General features: G+C 40.4%; 1 pseudogene; it reads left to right on the top strand.

Annotated features, from left to right (window-relative positions):
• The first annotated feature begins 7,275 nt into the window (after positions 1 to 7,275).
• LOC132842135 (nuclear body protein SP140-like protein) lies at positions 7,276 to 22,689 on the top strand (annotated as a pseudogene).
• The last annotated feature ends 215 nt before the right edge of the window (positions 22,690 to 22,904 follow it).

Genomic DNA, 22,904 nt, shown 5'->3' with positions numbered 1-22,904 from the left:
GTATAATGTATTCTCTTAAGGTTCAAGGATTTTTCACAACAATCTAAGAATGCCAAGCCAGATGCTCTATCTTGGCAAATCACCATGAAAGATGATGGAGAACCTGTCGTGGAACATATACTTTCTTCCTCCGTCATGGTCCGAGCCCTTCGCCTTGATATTGAAAAGAGACCTCCAGTCTCCCAGTTCCAGAGGGCTGTCCAGAGGGAAGGTTGTTCGTTCCTGACCGTCTATGCTCCCAAGTCCTCCAATGGTGCCACAGCTCTCACCTGTTCTGTCACCCTGGCTCTAGAAAAAGGACTTCGCATCCTGTGTTCCAAAGAACCTATGTCCTGGTCCTCTAACTTGGTGTGGTTGGAATATGCCCACAACTCCCTGCCATCAGCTGCCACAGGCCTCTCCCCCTTCCAGGCCGCATATGGATACCAGCCTCCACTGTTCTCCAACCAGGAAATGGAGGCATCAGTTCCCTCAGCCCTTGCCCTGGTCAAGCATTGCCGACATGTCTGGAGAAAGGCACATGCAGCCCAGAGGGTTTGGCTATCCACCGGGGACCTGCCATTTAATGTTGCCTGCAGGAAACTTGCCCCATGCTTTGGGGCAAGTTGGCCTTTTCCCATCTCCAAGGTGCACAATCCAGTGGCGGTCAGACTCAAGCTCCCCAGAGTCCTACGTCTGGATTACAGACTGGTCTTTACACTGAGCATTTGCCTGCCTTGCCTGATTAGTTTGTTAAGCTCATTAAAGACTTTTATTATTTACATCGGCATCCTGCATTTGAGTCCTCCCTTCTGGCCCACCCTGACAGATTCAGCTTACTCCCTACATCAGACCGGCTTTATTTTTTATATTTTATATTTTTATTTTGTTTATTTAACATTCGTCAAAGACATCTTCACGATCTGAACGAAGTCAGACAGTGCGGCGGCAGTGATGTCTAACACTGATATTCATGTGGAAAAGCGAGCTGAGGTGTCAAACACCGAAACTAACCCAGTATCTGGCGAGGTGGTGATTAACACTGGGTGTATTAAGAGCTCGACACTGAAGATGTAATGGTTAACACACAGGAAATCACTGTTGGTGAAGGAAACATGATGAAGGAAGAGAATAGTGACTCTGTAATGATGGAAACTGAACAGGTCACCTTCAAAACCCTGATAAAAAGAAAAAAAAGAGGAAAAAAGCAACTCATAAGTACGCGAAAAAGACCGACCAAGAAGCCGTAGAAAGTGAAAGTGACACAGGAAGTGATGTGGTTGTACCTGAGCCCAGTGTTACCATCCCTGCTGTGAGTAACATTTTTACTAAAGAACATCACTGAAATTAAACACTTCCTAAAAATTACAAAAAAAATGCGAATGGTCAACCTCAGTGATCACTTCACTGATTTAAAACGGCTATTTGAAGCCATAAAACATTTTATGTCTGAAGGTTGTTTTGAAAATAAGGAAGTTTATCGACTGAAAAAGATAATGACATTCGCTAACTTGTGTGATGATGGAGGTGAAACAGTTTAATTTTCTCAGTCGTCAGTGGCTGCACACTCTGCTGCTGTTAATAACTCTCTTCTGGTTTGTCATGGAGGACATACACATAGCATCTCTAAATGTTAATGGGGCAAGAGATAGCAGGAAGAGAGCAGAGATTTTTGAAATGGCGAGGCAGAAGAAGATAGACGTGTTGTTTTTACAAGAGACCCACAGTGATAACAGCAATCTCACTGACTGGACACAGGAATGGCCTGGTCTTTCCTGTCTGAGCCACAACACTTCCACTAGTGGAGGTGTGGCAATTTTATTTTCTAAGAATTTTACAACAGTCGCATTCAATACAGAGGAGATTGTGAAGGGCAGACTGTTAAAAGTCAGGGCCCAGTTTGAGAAACATGTTTTTATTTTTATGTGTGTATATGCTCCAACCTCACCAGTTGAGAGACTTGTTTTTTAGATGATGTATGTAAAGCCATTGATACATGTGATAATGAAGAATTTTTATTTGTTGGTGGGGATTTTAACTGCACCACAGACAACAGCGACTGCAACCATATTGAACACCACATGCCTTCCCGTACACGCCTCAGACAAATAATCCAAAAGTACATTACATTTACAGCATTTAGCAGACACCCTTATCCAGAGTGACTTACAACTGAGCAACTGAGGGTTAAGGGCCTTGCTCAGGGGCCCAGCAGTGGCAGCTTGGTGGACCTGGGCTTCGAACCCATGACCTTCCGATCAGTAGCCCAACACCTTAACCACTGAGCTACCACATCCCACAAAAGTATGGTTTAAGTGACACATGGCGGTCATTTCATGGCTCCCAGAGACAGTACACATGGGTGCACACCCGCAACAATTTTATATCTTTGGCAAGGTTGGATAGGTTTTACGTTTTTAAACATCATTTAAACATTTTAAATAGTTGTTTTATCAGCCCTGTTGGTCTCTCAGACCACAGTTTGGTTTCCTGCATAGCAGTTTTAAAATCTATTAAACCAAAAAGTGCATACTGGCATTTTAACACAGCTCTTTTACATGACACACATTTTATTGACATTTTTACATTTATTTGGAAAAATTTTAAAAAGGAAAAGGAAAATTTTACATCCTTACAGCAGTGGTGGGACCTGGGCAAGGTACACATCAAACAAATATGTCAACAGTACACTGCGAATGTCACAAGGGAGTTGGCTCAGTCAATAAACCAACTGGAAAATGAAATTATGCCAGCAGGAGAACAGGCCCATGTTCAGACCCTTACAACCAAGAAAAAAAGCTATCTGACCTCCTAGGGTCAAAAGTACAAGGTGCAATAATAAGATCACGCTTCCAGAACGCAGACCAGATGGATGCACCATCTAAGTTCTTTTTTAACCCTGAGAAAAAGAATGGCCAGAAACGTTTTATCCACAACCTGCGATCCGAAACTGGGGACATTTTATCTGAACCCACAGAAATATGCAAGAGAGCAGTTAGTTTTTATGAAAAGCTATACACCAGTGAGCTCAAAGTGGACCAGGTCACAGAGCAGGCTTTGCTGGGAGGACTGCCCAAAATCCCTGAACACCAAGATCCAGCACTCAGTGGAGCAATAACTTCAGAAGAGCTTCTTAAAGCTCTACACAGTACGGAGAGTGGAAAAGCACCGGGTGTAGATGGACTTCCAGCAGAGTTCTACAAGTGCTTCTGGGCCGTCGTGGGGGAAGACTTGCTGGAAGTCTTCAACAACAGCTTAACTGGAGGGTTGCCTCCACTGAGTTGCAGGAGGGCAGTCCTCACGCTACTCCCAAAAAAAGGAGACCTAACCGACATAAAAAACTGGAGACCTGTGTCCCTATTATGTAGTGACTATAAACTGCTCTCTAAGGCTTTAGCCACCAGACTGGGAAGCGTTCGGGAAGAGGTGATCCACTCTGATCAGTCATACTGTGTACCTGGGAGGTCAATATTTGACAACATCTCGCTGGTTCGAGAGTTTTATTTTGTGACATTGAAAGTGTACTGAAAGTTAATGGTGGCTTATGTGCTCCTTTTAAAGTGTACAGGGGAGTAAGGCAAGGTTGCTCTCTGTCAGGTATGCTCTATGCCCTAGCCATAGAACCATTTTTAAACAAGCTAAGAAACGAATTGAAAGTGCTCTCATTTCTGGGTTGTGGGACCACTCTCCATTTGTCAGCGTATGCTGACGATATAGTGGTAATTTTAGACCAACAATATGATATCGACACACTGAGTAGAATCTCCAGGGACTATGGCAAAATATCCTCGGCCAAAATCAACTGGGATAAATTACACTGGGTGCCCCAAAGTGTTTTATATCTACCCAAAGATGAAGGTGGGCAGGGCGTAGTGCACCTACAGAGCAGAACCGCTGCTTTTCGTTTACAGTTTTTACAGAGATTTTTACGTGGTTCAATGTCTGTAGGTTGGAAATGTGTGACCAGTACTATTTTAAAATCTTTTAGGGATCTGGGACTTGACAAACCCTTGTTCTTAATGGACCCTTGAAAGCTGAAGACTGTGGGACTACCTGTCTTTTATCACAATGTTTTTAAAGTGTGGAAACTTTTTAGGACAGAAAGAGCCACAGGCATGAACTCGCTACACTGGATACTTCAGGAGCCCCTCATCTAAGGAGCTCGCCTGGACATCGCAGACAGTGCCCTCACCCAGACACTACAAACATCTGGTCTCATCACGGTGGGACACCTGGTGGACCTGGCTGGACCAGAGCTCAAAGACACCAGTGGAGTAGTGCTCTGTCCTTGGGCTGAGGGAGGAGGAGCAACCACAGTGGAGGTCATTCTACTGTACAAGCAACCATTAACTAAAAGAACTGGGGTCTCATTTATAAAACTGTGCGTAGGATCCCTACTAAAAGTTTACGTACGCCCAAAAGCCAAAAATGCCGTACGCCAAAAAAAATTCCGATTTATAAAACCGTGCGTACGCACTCCTCTAAGCAATGTTCCCTTTATAAATCACAGATCACCCACAGATGTGCGTACGTGAACCAGCCTCAAATCCCGCCGTGTACACGCCCATTTTTAACCATAAATAGTCAATGCAAATCACTGCGCGGGCACGAGAGTGGACCTTGTTATAATGAGTTTTCTCTGCGCTCTGCAGGTTTAAAAATGGGGTGAAGAGCCAGCGTCTCAGGGGGTAGCCACTGTCGCCTGCAGGTTATAATTATATTAAAAGCAACATTGTTATAATTATATTAAAAACAAAATAGTTAGTTTCTACTTTTTAATATTGTTAAACTCACCAAGAAGCCAGCCATCATGTACTGTGCCTGCATTTAGTCTGTTCCCTACACTGTTATGTGTCAAGATAAAGGAATCATGTGTTGAACCAGGCCAGCGTGCCACAATGTTTGTGAGGGTCATGTTGGAGTCACATATGATTTGCACATTAATAGAATGCACATGCTTTCTATTAACATAAGCAAATTCATTTTCAGATGTGAACTTATAGCAACATGAGCGCAGTCAATTGCGCCGATCACATTTAGGAAACCAGACATTGCTGCAAATTGCATTTTAATTTTGGCCTGTTCTCGCACAGTGTAGGGGAACCTGACGTATCGACTACCCATATTAAGTATACCATTCAAAACGAAAGATATTATGGCACTCAGGGACGGCTGTGATATACCAGACCTATAGGGTGAGATGATAGATTCCAATATAATTATTTCATATACAAAAAGGTCTTAGACACAAAGTTGAGGATTACTTATAGTTTTTTTTATATAAATAATTTACCTGTCTGCCAATTCTCGCTGGAAACAGACGGTTGCCAAGAACCCCAGTGTGGTGAGGACTTGTATTTGGACTGGGATGGCATGGTTCCGGCGTGTTGCCCTCTCTAATACTGGACCCAATTCAGCACATAGATCTAAGAGCACAGCTCTAGGGAATCTAAATCGGCTTATTAGCCAGTCATCATCATGGGCCAGGATATCATCATGGTCCCTGAAAACTCGTTCTCTCCTTATTCTGCCATTGGCGTAATCCTCCAACAGTGCCAGCAGTGCCATCATGAAGCATTACATACCCGTGTCACCGGAGGATTTATATGTTTCTAGCAATTAGACTGATTGTTATCACCTTGACAAAATCACAATTAATTTGAGAAAAATTGTAAGACGAAAATGTAATAGTGAACACATGCTTCTTCATGACGGTTTTGTAATGAACACCGTAATAGTTAGGACCGATGATGAGTAGCGATTGTGCTTCATGACTGTATTTGCAGACTTTGACATTATATGATAGCTATATGTACATTAAGGAAAATATTTCGTTTTTACACTGTGTTATGCAGTTCTCTAATAAAAGGGTATTTCATGCTATTCTGTATCACATGTAGTTGCGCCATCTCCTCCTGTGCTCCCGTTGTGGACAATGTGACTGTAAGACAGCGCTGATTATTCATTCATTCATCTTCTACCGCTTATCCGAACTACTCGGGTCACAGGGAGCCTGTGCCTATCCTCAGGCGTCATTGGGCATCAAGGCAGGATACACCCTGGACGGAGTAGCGCTGATTATTATTATTATTATTTTATTTTTAATACATTTTGAATTACGTTTGGATTTTACTAGATGTATATAGCCTAAAACAATCGGCACAAATAACACTGTTGGATTTAATCTTCATGATAATTGGAAATAACGTATGAAATGGAGTGAAAATTAAATGTCATTAATTCTTATAATCGTTCTTCTCACATCTACTGTATTTTCTACAATCTAACTTCAGTTCACGACCTCACCATCTGTGTTGCCAATTCCCTTTGTCTCCAGAATGTGCGTACGCACAGCTCAAAGTTTGCTTAAAGGTGCGCACATTTTCCCGTCAAGTTTGTTTTTTATAGATCACAACCTTTGCGCGAGAACTGGCGTACGCACGTTTCCAGCCCCGTTTTGTGCGTACGCACGCTTTATAAATGAGACCCCTGGAGATTTACAATGGAGAATTCTGCACGGAATCATTGCTGTTAATGCTTTTATCTCAGTCCTGTGTCCAGAGACAAGTCACAAGTCAAGACAATATTTCACACTTTTACGCAGTGTCTCAGACTAAAACCCCTTTTTACCCTTTTGCAGACTGTTTTTAGCGCATTTAACAAATCTTTTTCAGTCCAAACTTTTATCCTGGGGGTAAAATATACTAAGAAAAGGCAAACAGAATGTCAGCTCTTGAACTTTGTTGTTGTGGGTCAGGCAAAGATGGGCATTTAAATCAGCCGAAAAAATAAAGTAGAACAAAGAGGCAGCGATGATGCAAAAATGGTGACAACAGCAATGATAAAGTCCAGGATTCTAGTGGACTTTCACTTTTACAAGAAAACGGCGAACTTGATGATGTTTGAAAAAATCTGGTGCATTAAAAATGCACTCTGCTCAGTTTTTAATGATGAACTGCATTTTGCACAGAACATGTCTTAAAGAACATCATGTACATTTGGTTTTTTATAGTTTCGCACACAAATAAGTTTTAAAGCTATTTTATTTATCATTTTATTTTTATTTATTTTTTTATTCTTTTCCTGCATTAACTTAAATTAAAATTTTTATCAGTCGTTGTTAAAAATCAATCGAAATAAAGGTTTTTTTAAAATAAAAAAAAATCAAATCTCTCTCTCTCTCTGTCACTTTCTTTCTGTCTCTTTCTCTCCCTGTCTGTCTGTCTGTCTGTCTCTCTCCCTCTCACTCTGTCTCTCTCTCTCTGTCACTTTCTCTCTCTCTCTCTGTGGAAGGTAATGAAGAGGAAAGGTAAGCAGAGAATGCAGGAAAACCTGTATGAGATTTTGGACTGGCTGGCGAATGAGCGAGGACAGATGATAATGCAGTTCTGGAGTTGTGTGTTTCAGGAACACATCCTGCAGAAATATCCTTTGCTGCGCAGGCTCCAAACCAGCCTTCTGAATGGTCAGACATCAATTTATCTTCCCTTTCTCTGTTCATCATTAGACTCCATAGATTCACATGACCGTTTTGCTTAAGCAGGCTTTCGTTTGTTTTTTAAATGCTTTATTTTCAAGCTTTGATTTAAGTTTCAGTGACAATATTTAGGATATAAGCTTTTTCTGGATCATATGTTCATGTACAAAGTCTCTGTCACTTAAGGATTTTTCTTGTTTAATGAAACACTCAGCAGTACAAAGAAACTGACAGGAAATGAGGAAAAGCAGGCAGAGCAACAGAAGAGTGGAACAAAGAGAAAGAAAAGCATTGATGAGACAGAGGATGACGCAGGCTGATCCTGTGTCCTGTCTGAGAAGCCTATTTTGCCTACTAACTGGGCTTAATGTGCTTAAGTATAAGAATATGTGGCTTAAATAAATAAAATGGTTGTGTTGAGCCCTGTGATGGGTTGGCACTCCGTCCAGGGTGTATCCTGCCTTGATGCCCGATGACGCCTGAGATAGGCACAGGCTCCCCGTGACCCGAGGTAGTTCGGATAAGCGGTAGAAGATGAGTGAGTGAGTGAGGGTTATGTGTTGATATCTCTATAATTAAAATAAGAAAAATACATTTGAACAAAGAAGAAGCGGAGGACAATGAACAAAAAGAGGAACTAGAGGATCTGCAGTTTAAGCCTGCTGTTCTACCAGTCAGCTGTGGTTCTATGAGAGAGGATTTATATAAAAGCAGATTTGCAGGTTGTTAATTAGAGTTAGGATAAATGTTGTTAAACATTGTGGTGGAAGTGCGTTTGGCAGAATAAGACAGCGGGTTTGGCAGAATAAGACTTAGGCTTATTGCTATCACAAAGGTAGGGTTGGAAATCTAATTAATCTTATTACACAGTTAGCTGCATTTAAATTAAAATATATATATTACTGGACTGTTTTTGGTATCTTTTGCATAGCTGGTTCACTGTTGTATGCTATGTTACTATGCATTTAATAACTTATACCTAAAACAGCTTGCTCTTTTTATACAAAGTGAAGATGAACATCAGTCAATTTAATTTAATTCCACTGGAGCAGCTGATTACTTTTTTTCGCCGCAAGAAGACCGAGATATCATCTCAGCTGGACGACCCACAGCTTTTCTTCGACCATCTCAAAGACCACGGTCTGATATCTGAGGATGTTTACCAGGCAAGCAAGCAACATTTCTAAAATTGAGGAGCTTTTTTTAAACCTTAATCCCGAATGATTGACTTCATCAATAAATCTAGATGTAGAATGTTTAGTGGATCTTAATATTTGATCAGTGTTAATTACTGGACATTACTAGTACCAGGTAACATACTGAAAAAGACGTATTCTAGATATTAAAAGAGCTATAAAGTGAAAGCATTGTACTTGGATTTGTGAGTGAAATTTGAATATGCAAATAATTTAAGGATATTAGTCCCTCCACCACATCCACTTATTATCTGCTTTATTCTTACATTTCATTTTCTAACTTGTTTATTTAGCATTTATTTCCAAACTTTCTGTTGAGAAAGTACCGTTGGAATAAAAGGTCTGTCAGACCCTAGTGAGAATATAACAAAATTAATAATATGATTAGATTTTTAAATCTTTTGCTGTAACGTAACAATGTTAGTAGAAAACTAGCTTGTGCCAGGAAAACCAACAATTGCACAGAATTCCTATATTAAAGGCTTCTCTTGAGTCTCAGCACAGTGGAGTTTGTCTGATTATAATAAACTTTGCTTCTTTCTTTGAGCAGAGGTTAATAAAGATGAAAAGTAAGGAGAGAAGGCAGAATGCTGTGTATAAGGTTTTGGAAAGCCTGGAGAAGGAGCCAAATAAAATAAAGGAGTTTTAGAGTTGTGTTTTTGAGGAGCACATCATGCAGAAATATCCTTTTCTGCGGTCACTACAAAGGAGACTTGACGGTCAGTCACTCAATTTTATTTTTCCTCATATAGTCATATATTATCTTAAAGAAAATTATGTCTCTTTTTAGAATCTTTCTTGCTTAGTCAAAACCTGCCCTGGCCAGAGAAACCGACAGGAAACGAAGAAAAGCAGGTAGAGCAAAAGAAATGTGGAACAAAGAGAAAGAAGAGTGTTGATGAGACAGAAGAGGAGGATGCAGGTCCTTTTTCTGTGTCCAGCTCCAGCCAGAAGAAATTATTAAGTATGTTTATGGCAAAATGATAGAAATAGAAACTGTAAGAATTTGTAGGGATAGATAACAAATTATCAACAATTATAATTATATCATTTGTGACAATGAGTCTATTTTGTCTGAGGAGGACAGGTTTATAATGGAGACTCAGCACTGTATTTTCATTAAAATACCTGGAACCCCTCAAGAGTATGTAATTAAAATAAATGTAGAAAAGAGGTCAATTGTAGTCGATCTTAGTCTATAGGAACTTTTCTCTTGAGCATTTCTTGTTTCAAAACATAATACTGCACTTAAATCCTCTCTCATCACACGTTTGCATGTTTTGCTTTATTACCGGTTTTTAGTCATTATGGACGATTCCAGTGAAGAGGAGCTCAGAAAAAGTGTACACTCAGATCAAGAAGAAAAAGAAGAGACTAATGATTCCAGTGAAGAGGAGCTCAACGAAAGTCTATACTCGGATCAAGAAGAAAAAGAAGAGTCTAATGATTCCAGTGAAGAGGAGCTCAACGAAGGTCTATACTCGGATCAAGAAGAAAAAGAAGAGACTGGTGATTCCAGTGAAGAGGAGCTCAACGAAGGTCTATACTCGGATCAAGAAGAAAAAGAAGAGAGTGGTGATTCCAGTGAAGAGGAGCTCAACGAAGGTCTATACTCGGATCAAGAAGAAAAAGAAGAGAGTGATTATTCCAGTGGAGAGGAGCTCAGCAAAAGTCTACTCAGTATACTCGGATTAAGAAGAAAAAGAAGAGATTCCAGTCTAGACAATGATGATGATTCCAGTGAAGACACTGATGACCTCAGAAAAACAGAGGATATGTCTATGTTTGAGGCTCCTGAGTTACCTGTTAGCTGTGGTTCAGTCACTGGTGATTTACATAAACGCAGATTTACAGGTACGTAACTAGACAAAGACTTATTCTTTTATTCCCTTTTCTTTCACTCAAATATTTCTGACCTGCTAATTCTCACTAACCAGCAATCACTCTGTCAGACTGTCATATCATGTCATTTATCATACTGTCAGAAAAGGTGGGGTTAAAACCAAACCTAAACCCAGGGTTAACTAAAAAAAACAAACCCCAATTTATGTGGGGGGAGCGAGAAGCATGACGCACGGGGGAGCAAGGAGCACTGCAAGGTGCATGGGGGAGGGAGAAGCACTGCAAGGCGCATGGGGGGAGCGAGAAGCACTGCAAGGCGCATGGGGGGAGCGAGGAGCACTGCAAGGAGCATGGGGGAGGGAGAAGCACTGCAAGGCGCATGGGGGGAGCGAGAAGCACTGCAAGGCACATGGGGGAGCGAGGAGCACTGCAAGGCGCATGGGGGGAGCGAGAAGCACTGCAAGGCGCATGGGGGGAGTGAGGAGCACTGCAAGGCACATGGGGGGAGCGAGAAGCACTGCAAGGCGCATGGGGGGAGCGAGGAGCACTGCAAGGCACAATGGGGAGCGAGAAGCACTGCAAGGAGCATGGGGGAGCAAGGAGCAGGAGCACGTCCAGGTTAAGTGAAGTCAAGTCAAGAAGCTTTTATTGTCATTTCAACCATATATAACTGTTGCAGTACACAGTGAAATGAGACAATGTTTCTCCAGGATCATGGTGCTACATAAAGCAAAGACAGAGCTAAGGACTTAGTAAGTTAGTCCTAGATACATAAAGTGCATCTGTCCAATCTGGTGCAAACAGTGCAGGACAAGACAAACAAGACAGACAAGAAAGACAGTTCAAACAAAAAATACAAGACATTACACAAAAGACATTTAAAAAAATAAATAAATAAAAACAGCACCGACCTGTGTAAAGACTGTATGTTCAGTGTAAATACTGTATGTTCAACAATATTGTGTGCAGTAATACTATAATGAACAAGTGTTATAGCAGCAGTTACCTGAGATATTGTAAAGTATTGTGCAAAACAGCAATCAACTGAAATGTGACACAGCATGTGCAAAGAGCAAAAAAACGTGTGCAAAAAAACAGCATGTAAACAGTTTGATGGATGTATATTGGAGTGTGTGTATTTAGTTAGTGTATTTAGGTCTGTGCAGTCCATACAGTTGATGTTTGTGTGTGCTGTGCTCAGTACAGTTCAGCTCAGTTATTAAGGAGTCTGATGGAGAATTAAAATAAGAAAAATACAGTTGAACAAATTTCCGAAATGATAATACAATCAACTGGTTGTGCAGGATGTGCAAAATGATATATAAGAAATGATAGAATAATTATCAAGATGGTGCCGCGGATGGCAGCCTCAGTGCTTAGCTCCTCAGTGTTTGTTCTGTTTTTGTTAGTTTTTCCTGGTCTGTGTCAAGGAAATCCGATCAGTTTCACGAGGGATGAACTGCTGAACATTTGGCAGCACACGTTTTTGAGTATTCCGACGTTTTGCTGCATATTGTAGTTGGTGGAGCTACTGCGCTGTTTAAGCACTTTAGGATGCACAGGGGGGGAAATGCGCCGGCATGCTCGTGAAACTCAGACAGCATGGGTTAAGAACACCGCTGCCTAGCATCCATCTGGCGAATCTCCGCTCTCTTCCCAACAAAACGGACGAACTCCTTCTGCTCGGAAATGACACCATTCCGGACAGCACGCTAAGACTGCCGGGCTTTCAGCTCTTTAGAGCGAACTGCGACGCGGAATCCACAGGGAAATCGCGTGGCAGCTGGACGTGTTTTTACATCAATGAAAGGTGGTACTGATGTAACTGTGTTAAAGAAGATGTGCTGTCCAGATCTTGAAACACTCTTCGTTAACTGCAAGCCGTTCTATTCGCCGCGGGAGTTTTGCTCGTTCATTCTGGTGCGTGTTTACATTCCACCGCAAGCGCACGTGAGCTCGGCCCTACGGACACTCGCTGACATGATCACAGAGAGTGAGCAACAACACCCGGACTCTGTATTAATATTTCTCGGGGACTTTAATAAAGGGTAGTGGTGGTGCAACTGGTTAAGGCTCTGGGTTGTTGATCGGAGGATCAGGGTTCAAGGCCCAGCACAACCAAGCTGCCACTGCTGGGCCCTTGAGCAAGGCCCTCAACCCTCCCTGCTCCAGGGGCGCTGTATCATAGCTGCCCCTGCACTCTGACCCCAACCTCCTTAGTTGGGGTATGTGAAGAAAAGAATTACACTGTGCTGTAATGTATATGTGGCAATAATAAGGCTTCTATGCCCCCCATTCATTCATTCATTCATTCATTCATTCATTCATTAAAGCGAGTCTCTGCTGTGAACTGCCAAAATTACATGTCCCACCAGAGACAGTAACACACTGGATCACTGTTAACCTACAATAAAGGATGCATATCACTCTGTCCCACGGGCAGCTCTGGGAATCTCTGATCACTGCTTAGTTCATCTCATACCGACCTACAGGCAGAAACTGAAATCAGCTAAACTTGTATTAAGGACTGTAAAAAGATGGACTAAGGAAGCGGAGCAGGATTTACACGCCTGTTTCTCTCTCACTGATCGGATGGTTTTTGAAGCTGCTGCCACCGACCTGGACGAGCTCACAGAGATCATATATCAGTTTCTGTGAGGATTTGTGTATTTCTACCAGGACTCACTTAACTTATAACAATGATAAACCATGGTTCACTACAAAACTCAGTCAGCTCCGTCAGGCCAAAGTGTATGCTCACAGAAATGAGGATAGGGTCTTGTATAAACAGGCCAAATACACACTGGAAAATGAGATCAGAGTGGCAAAGAGGAATTATTCTGAAATTCTACGGACTCAGTTTTCCTCTAATGACTCAGCTTCAGTGTGGAAACGTCTGAAAGCCATCATCAACTACACGACACCATCCCCCCACACCGTGGTGAATCAACAGCTGGCAGATGACCTGAACGAGTTCTATTGCAGGTTTGAAAAAGCCCAATTCTCACCTCCTGTAACCCCCGACTCCAACACACCTAAAATTCAGTTCAGTGAAGATGAGGTGTGCCAGGTCTTCAGGAAGAACAAAAGAAGAAAGGCACCAGGCCCAGACATCGTTTCACCAGCCTGTCTGAAAACCTTTACTGATCAGCTGGCCCCCATCTTCACACTGATCTTCAACAGATCACTGGAGCTGTGTGAAATCCCCTCATGCTTCAAAAGCTCCACCATCATTCCCGTCCCAAAGAAATCCAAAATTACCGGACTAAATGACTACAGACCTGTGGCTCTAACTTCTGTGGTCATGAAATCATTTGAAAGACTGGTTCTGGCTTATCTGAAGGACATTACTGGACCCTTACTGGACCCTCTGCAGTTTGCCTACAGAGCAAACAGGTCTGTGAATGATGCAGTCAATATGGGTCTGCATTATGTTCTGCAGCATGTGGACAGACCAGGGACTTATGCGAGGATCCTGTTTGTGGACTTCAGCTCTGCTTTTAACATCATCATCCCATCACTCCTCCAGCCCAAATTAACCCAGCTCTCCGTACCCTCCCCTGTCTGTCAGTGGATCACCAGCGTTCTGACAGACAGGCGGCAGCTAGTGCGACTGGGGAAACTAAATCCCAGCACCCGCACCATTAGCACTGGCGCTCCTCAGGGTTGTGTCCTCTCCTCACTGCTCTTCTCTCTGTACACAAATGACTGCACCTCTAATGACCCCTCTGTCAAGCTCCCGAAGTTTGCAGACGACACCACACTGATCGGCCTCATTCAGAACGGTGACGAGTCTGCCTCCAGACTGGAGGTTGAACTGGCTGTCTGGTGCAGTCTTAACAACCTGGAGCTGAACACGCTCAAGACAGTGGAGATGATCTTGGACTTCAGGAGAAACCCCCTGCTCTGCCCCCACTCACCATCATGGACAGCATTGTGACAGCAGTGGAGTCATTCAGAGTCCTGGGAACCACAATCTCCCAGGATCTGAAGTGAGACATTCACATAGACACCATTGTGAAAAAGGCTCAGCAGCGGTTGTACTTTCTTCGCCAGCTGAGGAAGTTCAACCTGCCACAGGATTTGCTGAAACAGTTCTACACTGCCATTATCGATTCCATCCTCTGCACTTCAGTGACTGTTTGGTTCAACTCAGCTACCAAATCCGATCTCAGAAGACTACAGAGGGTAGTCCAGAGTGCTGAGCGAACCATTGGCACAGAGTGAGCAAAAGGGCAAAGAAAATCACTCAGGACCCCTCACATCCAGCACACTTGCGCTTCGAACTGTTGCCATCTGGTCGATGCTACAGAGCCCTGAGCACCAGAATGACCAGACATAGGAACAGTTTCTTCCCTCAGGCAATCCATCTGATGAACACTTGACATACACAAAACACACAACTTTACTTAAAACACATTCTTACTTATTTATATTTAAATTTGCACATTTATATTTCAATTTGCACATTTTTCCACTGTACATATAACTGTCTATATTATATATGTGTTCATGTCTTGTCAATGTCATTCTGTTTACTCTGTGGAGCTTCTGTACTAGAACAAATTCCTTGTATGTGAAAACATACTTGGCAATAAAGATCTTTCTGATTCTGATGATAGTAATGATAGAGATCCTTTAACTGTACCAAAAAATACGAAAAAAATACCAATTGTATTATTTCCAAATTATTTACCTTGTTATTGCTGTCCAACATGTAGCACCTTGGTTTCTTGTTTCATTGGGATATTAAAATGATCTTGCACATACCTCATGTTGATCCTCCTGTCTCCAGTGCAGAGACATATGAATCCAGTGAATATGTCAAAGAAGAAGCGGAGGACAATGAACAAAAATAGGAACTAGAGCACATGTGTCAATCACAAGGCCCGCGGGCCAAACACGGCCTGCAACGACTTTTAATTAGACCTGCCAACAAATTCTGGTCATCATTGTAATGTGGTCTGTGCTTTGTATAAATATACACCTGTGACAATTACAACATCACTCAACTCAGAGAATTAAGCGAATAACTGTAAACAACGTAAATGCTATCTGAGGTGCATAGATATATACACTAGATGTCGCCTTGGGTACAGCAGTACATTGGAACGAATGCGTCAATAGAGCCGCCATCTTGGTACAGGGGACCCCCTCCTCTTAATGCATCAGCGTCAATGTAGGCAAAGAAATAAAATCACCATAAATCGTCATGAATGCGCTTTTCTGGTTTTTTTGGTTCTTCCAAAGGTCAGACATGTATTTATCATTGAGTCCAGAGAAAATTTAAGGTTTTGATATTAAGATAATCTACTTTTTCACAATATAATGCATAGTGCTAGTAGGTGTAAGTTTATTACTTACATTCTTCTACTTGAGTAAACTTCATATGAACAATCACTACTTACCTTATAGCCTACTGCATGTAACACTGCTACAATGGTGTGACTATACATGTTCATTTAAACATTTGAAATGTATTGGTTTATTAAATATGATACACAAAGCAATTTGCAGCTGGAAGCAAATCACAAATTTGAGAGGAACATAATGTGAAAGTTAGATAGTTGAGGTGCCAAAGACTGTTCCATCTTTTATTTATTCCTGTCCCGCAATAGCTAACTGATGACATCCTTCCAGGACTGTCAGATGAGTTAACCATTTAAAACTGTGTTTAGTTTCCCTGCAACAACAACACAACCTTACACAGTTTCTTCCTGACACTTTTGCTCTGCAGTTGCAGAGTATGAACCTTTGCGACATGGTGTTGTCTCAATTTATGAAAGGTACAGACCAGTGAAATTAAGCTAAACTGATGGTTGTCTATGCCATCTTGAGTCTCAACAATGTGATAATGTCATATTATAATTTTTTTTAAATTAACATACTATAAAAAAAAATCCAAAACCTTTTCATCCATAATCTGATTAAATATGTCCTTAAGTGAAGTAACTTGATAAAAGAGCATTCTGCTTGTGTTAAGTCCAGGACAATCTAATAAAATATGTTTGACAGATAAGGGAATCTTAAAAAACATACATAAAGTTGGGTCTTCACCTTTAAGCAAAAAATCATGGGTCAATTTTTAATGTCATTATTAAGCACTTCGGAATCTACAAACATTGTCGGTTTTCCTAACTGTCACAAGCTAATGGGTAACTAGCATGGATTATCTGCGATCGTTAACCAAGGACTGAAACAAACCAACGTAACCACAAATATAATTTCCTAACATTTAATATCATAAATCACATTCTCTCTTGTGAAATGTAATCCCTTGCTGTCTGGTTTTTATATTTCATTCGTTTGAACATCCAACGCAGCACAGAAGTCCGGCATCGTCCATGAATTTGAAGTACAAGACACCTGTACAAACATGGCAGTGGTTTTGACGCATTTTTAGGACCCCAAGGTGACATTTAGTATAGATATCTATGTCTGAGGTGGGCCAGGTGACTAGTACAATGTCTAAAAAAAGAAAAGTGGGAAACAGAGTATTTATTCTGTGAGTACAAAGAATAGCCAATGTGTCTCATATGTCAAGAGATTTTTAAAGAGTATAATATTAGGAGGCATTTTGAAACAAAACATGATCAGTATGGAAGCATGGATATGGATCAGCGGCTGCTTAAAGTCAAAGAACTAAAACAAACTTCAGCTTCAGCAAAACATGTTTTCTCACATGCACAGTCAGAATGAGGGAGCTGTGAAGGCAAGCTTCATAATTGCAGTCATTCATAAATGACTGTTTTAAGCTACTTTTTTAAAGTACTGTATTAAGTACTGTTTTAAAGTACTGTTTTAAAGTAGGCTACTGTTTCAAAGTACTGTTTTAAAATACTGTTTTACTGTCTTAAAGAAGGCTACTGAAGTACTGTTTTATGCAGTTATGCTGATCAGAAACCTTATTTCTTGTTTTGATTAAGCCTGTGCTGTGACACAGATGTCTAAATATGTTCCAAATCTAAATTAGATTTAAAACCTTTTTTAATCAATAAGGTTTAATGAAAGTTGAGTTTTTTAATACAGGCCCTATTTCTTTAATAAATAAAAAATCCTCTAAATATATGTCTGGCCCCTGATTTTATTCACAACCCTCAGCATGGCCCTTACAGAGTTTGGATTTGACACCCCTGAACTAGAAGATCTGCAGTTTAAGCCTGCTGTTCTACCAGTCAGCTGTGGTTCTGTGAGAGAGGATTTATATAAAAGCAGATTTGCAGGTTGGTAATTAGAGTTAAGATTAATGTTGTTTAACATTGTGGTGGAAGTGGACAAATAGTGCTTTATTTAAAGCAGCAGGTTTGGCAGAATATAGCTGTAATATTACTGCACTGTATATGATTACGATTGCAGGACATGGTCAGAATGGCAGTTATGACAAAATAGGGCAAGGCACAAAAATGTATTAATGATTAGAATGTGTTTTCATTTGTGTGTTCAGGTGGGTCACACAGTAAGAGCATCCACACAGAGGAGGGCTGGATCACTCCTGAGGAGTTTGTAAAGCAGGAGTTAACTCTGACAGACAGACACTGGAAGAAAGATATACTGTGTCACGGAAAAACCCTCGACTACCTGGTGAAGGTAACTTAAGCTACAAATTTGTCTGTGTTTTTCTGTCTCGCTCTCTCAAAAAACAAATTGTAAAGCATATTGTCAAAGTATTAAGGACAAAGAAACAAACTTGAACATGGAACAAAAGATAAAAGGAAGAAGTGAGGAAAAACAAAAACAAAAAGCTTATGTCTTTTTTGTCTTTAGACTATGACTGGTGTGTGCGTGTGCGTGTGAGTATGTTTGTACTTCTTTATATGTAATATGAGTAATTAATAATGTTACTAGATAAAAAAAAACATATTAGAAGAAGATCTACACTAGCTCTAATGTTTAGGTCCATCCATATGTTCTTGTATATAATCTGCTTGCAGAACAAGGTCCTGTGTGTCCATCCATTGTTTTGCGACTGTCAACTTTGCTGCCTGGATGAAGCTGTGAGTCTGAAACCCATGATGGCATCATGATATCAGCCACTTTAATAAATTTTTATAAGGTGAGGTGCTGTTACATTTTCTCTGTCAGAAACCATTGTATGGAAGAAATCAATGAGATGATTGCATTTACAAAGGATTTCTTTAAAGATGGATATTAGGCTGCCTCTGAGCTATAGTCAGAAGGCCTGAGACCAGGGGTGTAATTCCCCCAAACTACTGTTAAAAATTATCACTAGTGACATTTCTAACATATTTATAGCACAATCAATTGGAACCACTGTAGATGTCATTTATTTTGTAACATTATCGGTGTTCTGAATTGAGCGTGATTTAAATCAGATAATTAAAAAAATAAAATTAAATCAGATGATAAAAAAGTTAAATTAAATACTGAAGCCCCCCCATGGTGCACAAGTTGGTATCACCCAACTCTCACATCCCAACACAGCACATGATTACTGCCATTTGACTGTGAAAGCAGATCACAAGCAGCTTTAATGACACTCCACATTATCAACAACACCATAATTGTTCACACTCATCTTCTGTTTACAAGTGATTAAAGAAACCTTTCAATTGACAGATTAACTAATGCACACACACACACACACAGAGAGAGTGTGTGTGTGAGAGAGAGAGAGAGAGAGAGAGAGAGAGAGAGGATTTTGTTGAGAAACTTAATATTTTTACATAAACTATATTTGATTTTTTTTCTTAAATCTGATGCACCAGATATTATGTTTTTCATCGTAGTCAGGGAGCACAGCAGCATAGTGGTTAGCAGGTTTGTCTCACACCTCTCGGGTTTCATTCCAGTCTCTCCCCTGCGTGGGCGGAGTTTCTATGTTCTCCACATACTTTGGAGGCTTCCTCTGGGTACTGCGGTTTCCTTCAACAGTCCAAAAACATGAGTTGAGGGATGAATTGCATCTCTAAAATGAAATCTTTATTTAAAATGAGTGTGTCTGTGTGTGTTTGTGTGTATAGGCTTCATGTTCCCTGTACCCGTGTGGTTCAGAAGATGGATGGATGTACAACTAATCTACAGAACAATATGACCTATTTCAGTATTTTTGCTAATAGAGACAGTTGTAAAAATAGGTGAGAATGGAGTTGTACAGTAGGATTCATGAATTCCCCTCGACCCAAAGCTAAAACTCAACCCAAATACACTTTAGGAGACATTCCTGCCCAAAAGCAAAGTGAACAAAAACAAATGAGAAAGGTAAAAAGGAAGAAGCGTAGAGAAGCTAATCAGGATAGGAAAGAGGAATAAAAAAAAAATCTGAAAGTATAAAACGTGGTTACAGAAATTAAACAATTGAATATGAATTAAATAAAATTATGATTCCAATTGCCATAAATAGATTATTTAAAGGAAATTTTATTTGTAATTTCATTTTATTTTCTTTACATATATTACATACAATTATTTGTATTACATTGCTTTAAATAAAAACAAGGCCTCCCATTGTGAGGACCCTGAAAAGACAAGAAGGTCTAAGTCTGACTCCTTCTTCTAAAGTTCAAACAATAGACTAGGTAGAAGAACTTGAAGAGGATCCTCTGAAGATGCTGAGGCTTTGAAGGACAATCCACTCCAAGGTAATACCAGTCTTGATTTATACTGTCTGCCGTGATAGCAGCTTACTTGTGCAAAACAGGACACACTCCTTCAGTGGCGTGCACAGACCTGCAGTGGGGCAGGGGCGGAAGGACCAAAAAGGGCACTAAAAAAAAAAGACAAAAATATTACTTCAAAAAACATAACCAAATGTACAGATTTTAACTTATTTATGAAATTACCTGTATTTAAATCAGTATTCGTCTATCTGCTGTCTTTTTAAATATTTGAATGACCATCACGATTAATTGGAATGTCTCGCTCAATGGAGAGCAGCAGTAGGTCAGAAAGCCTCTCTTCATTACACAGACTTCGAAGACTGGATTTCACAAGTTTTAACTTAGAAAATGGCCTAACTGTAGAAGTGGAGACAGGCAATGTTGCATAAATTTTTAGGAGTTCAGAAAGAGAGGGGAAAACAGACTCAATCTCATTGTCTTTTAGGCACTTTAGGATTCCTTGTGGATTTTTTGGAAAGCCAGCTACTGGCTGACATGGCCCAAGAGAGCAGCAGAACTGTATGTAGTCGCTATTAACCTGTATTTTAAGCTGATCAACATGAGCTGGGTCTGTTGGAAACTGTAATGTCTGTTCACTTGTACCCTGAATCTGGTATTCAATATCTGCTCCTGCAGCTCCTTCCTCTGTTATCTCTCTATAATTTTCTTGACTCATCTCTTCTTGTACCTCCCTTTCTACCTCTTCCTCACTGAGCCTAATGTCTCCTTGTATTTCCTCACTTTCTTGCTCATCGGCTCTAACATCTCCTTTATCTTTCTCACTTGTCTCAACTGCTTTCCCTTGAATCTCTTCAATACTTTCCTTATCTGAACTGCAGCTCTCTATGAAAAACAAATTGCCATATAATGAATGGAATTAATGGGGACTCCATTTTGGTCCCCACTGGCTTTCAATATATGGACAAAACAAATCATGTAAATATTCAACAGAAGAAAGTCATACAGAATTGAAACATATAGATGATTAAATGAGAGAATAATCAATTTGGGTGATTTATTCATTTAACAAAAATGTCTAAAGTATTGTTTAGACTGTAATATAAGTAATAGCTTACTAGCTTAAAAAAAACAAAAACAAACATAAAAACAAACAAACAGTACTTTCATCTTCATTCTCTCTCCTCAGCCAACTTGTGAGAGGGATGCTACCTTTAGCTGCATCAGAGAGTTCCTTGTGTTTTTTCTTTTGATCCTTTCTTTCCTTGGCATTCTATTAAATTTGTTGATAGACATAGAATGCACACATCAAGCAAAAATAAGGAGATGATGATAACAGTGAGAATCAATAAGATAATCATGTTGAATTCATGTTTAGTTTTGTTGATATTGAAAACTTTATTTGTATTACATGGATGAAGCGTTAGCTATCATTAAATCAAAGATATAAATGTGTTTTACGTTAGAGTTGGACGTGGAATTAGATTTAATTTCACTAAATGCATTTCCTCGAGCTAATGACATGAGCACATTCTAAACTATACTAGCGCCTATTAATGGCCTTGGATAAAAAAAAAAGACATGTCAATGTCAGAAACGTGGCAGCAATGGAGTAATACTTATATCATAATTAATCATAAGTCCCGTGCTACCGCATTCGCTAAGTTTACAACAACATTATGGTAGGATAAATGTCCATTTTCCATGTTACCTGTCTGCTGCTCTTGTTTTGAAGACTCGCGGCTAAGATGTGGCTGCAAAGCGTGTAAAGGTAAATCCGCCTTCCGCTCCACCTCCGAGTATATACGTCCGCCTAATTATTATTTTTTTTTTTGTGTTGTGTTAATTATTATTGTTACTGGCAAATGGTATAGAAGTGTATTGTTATTTATAATAATACTACTAATAAGAGAGGGGCACTTTACACTTTTAGACAAAAGGGGCAGGGGCTTCAGTGTTTGTGCAAACAGGGAAAACTGGATTTGAGAGTTCGGTGAGTTGAAAATTAAACAAGGATTCAGGGTTCCCATGAGCAGGGAAGACGTTCTGAACAGCCCTGTTTTAGAAAACCTGCAACTCAGACACACATTCACACTCAGATCTGAATAAAGAGAACACTTTCTAATTTCTAAACTCAAGGTGCTACAAAGATTTAGTGATGTACTGTCAGATTCCTAGTGCTAATAAAGCATGTGTGTGTGTGAACAATAGGATTTGTACTTTCTGTGTGTTGAAGGCCAGAAAGGGACAGTGGGCTCACATGAACAAGGAACAAGCTTTGGCCAGTCTTTTTACCAGCAACATCTTGGTATACACACACACACACACAGATTTGTGGTAAGACTGGACACTCACCTGTTTCATGCTGGTTTAAGGATATGAAGTGCTGCAGCTGTAGAAAAAGGGACACATTGAGTGTGCGTGTAAAAATAAAACGGAAAAGAAAAAAATGCATCAGAAACCAGTTTTCAGAAGGAAACAAAAGAAGCTCATATTTACAATCGGACAGGAAAATAGTGTACTGACACATCTGATGAGGAATTTCCTTTGCATGTGCTCACTGTTGCAGGTGGAAGTTACGCTTATAAAGTCACTGCGCTGCTGGAAGGACAGCCAGTGAAAATGGAAATCGAGGCAGGTGAATCGTTGCAGGTGATTACCCCTCGTTGATGGGACGTTCCTGGCTGGAGCAACTAAAGGTGGACTGGCCGGTCATACATATGATGACACCTAAAGCCCTGGACCTCAAAGGTGTCCTTGAAAAACACAGTGACGTTTTCAAACAGGAGTTAGGCAGCTTGAAAGGAATCACAATGAAATCGACTGTGGAACAGG

This window comes from Tachysurus vachellii, chromosome 3 (assembly GCF_030014155.1).
Source record: "Tachysurus vachellii isolate PV-2020 chromosome 3, HZAU_Pvac_v1, whole genome shotgun sequence".
In the NCBI taxonomy this organism is placed as follows: domain Eukaryota; kingdom Metazoa; phylum Chordata; class Actinopteri; order Siluriformes; family Bagridae; genus Tachysurus; species Tachysurus vachellii.
Note: the sequence above shows the minus strand (reverse complement) of the source record. Positions and strands in the feature narration are given on the sequence as shown.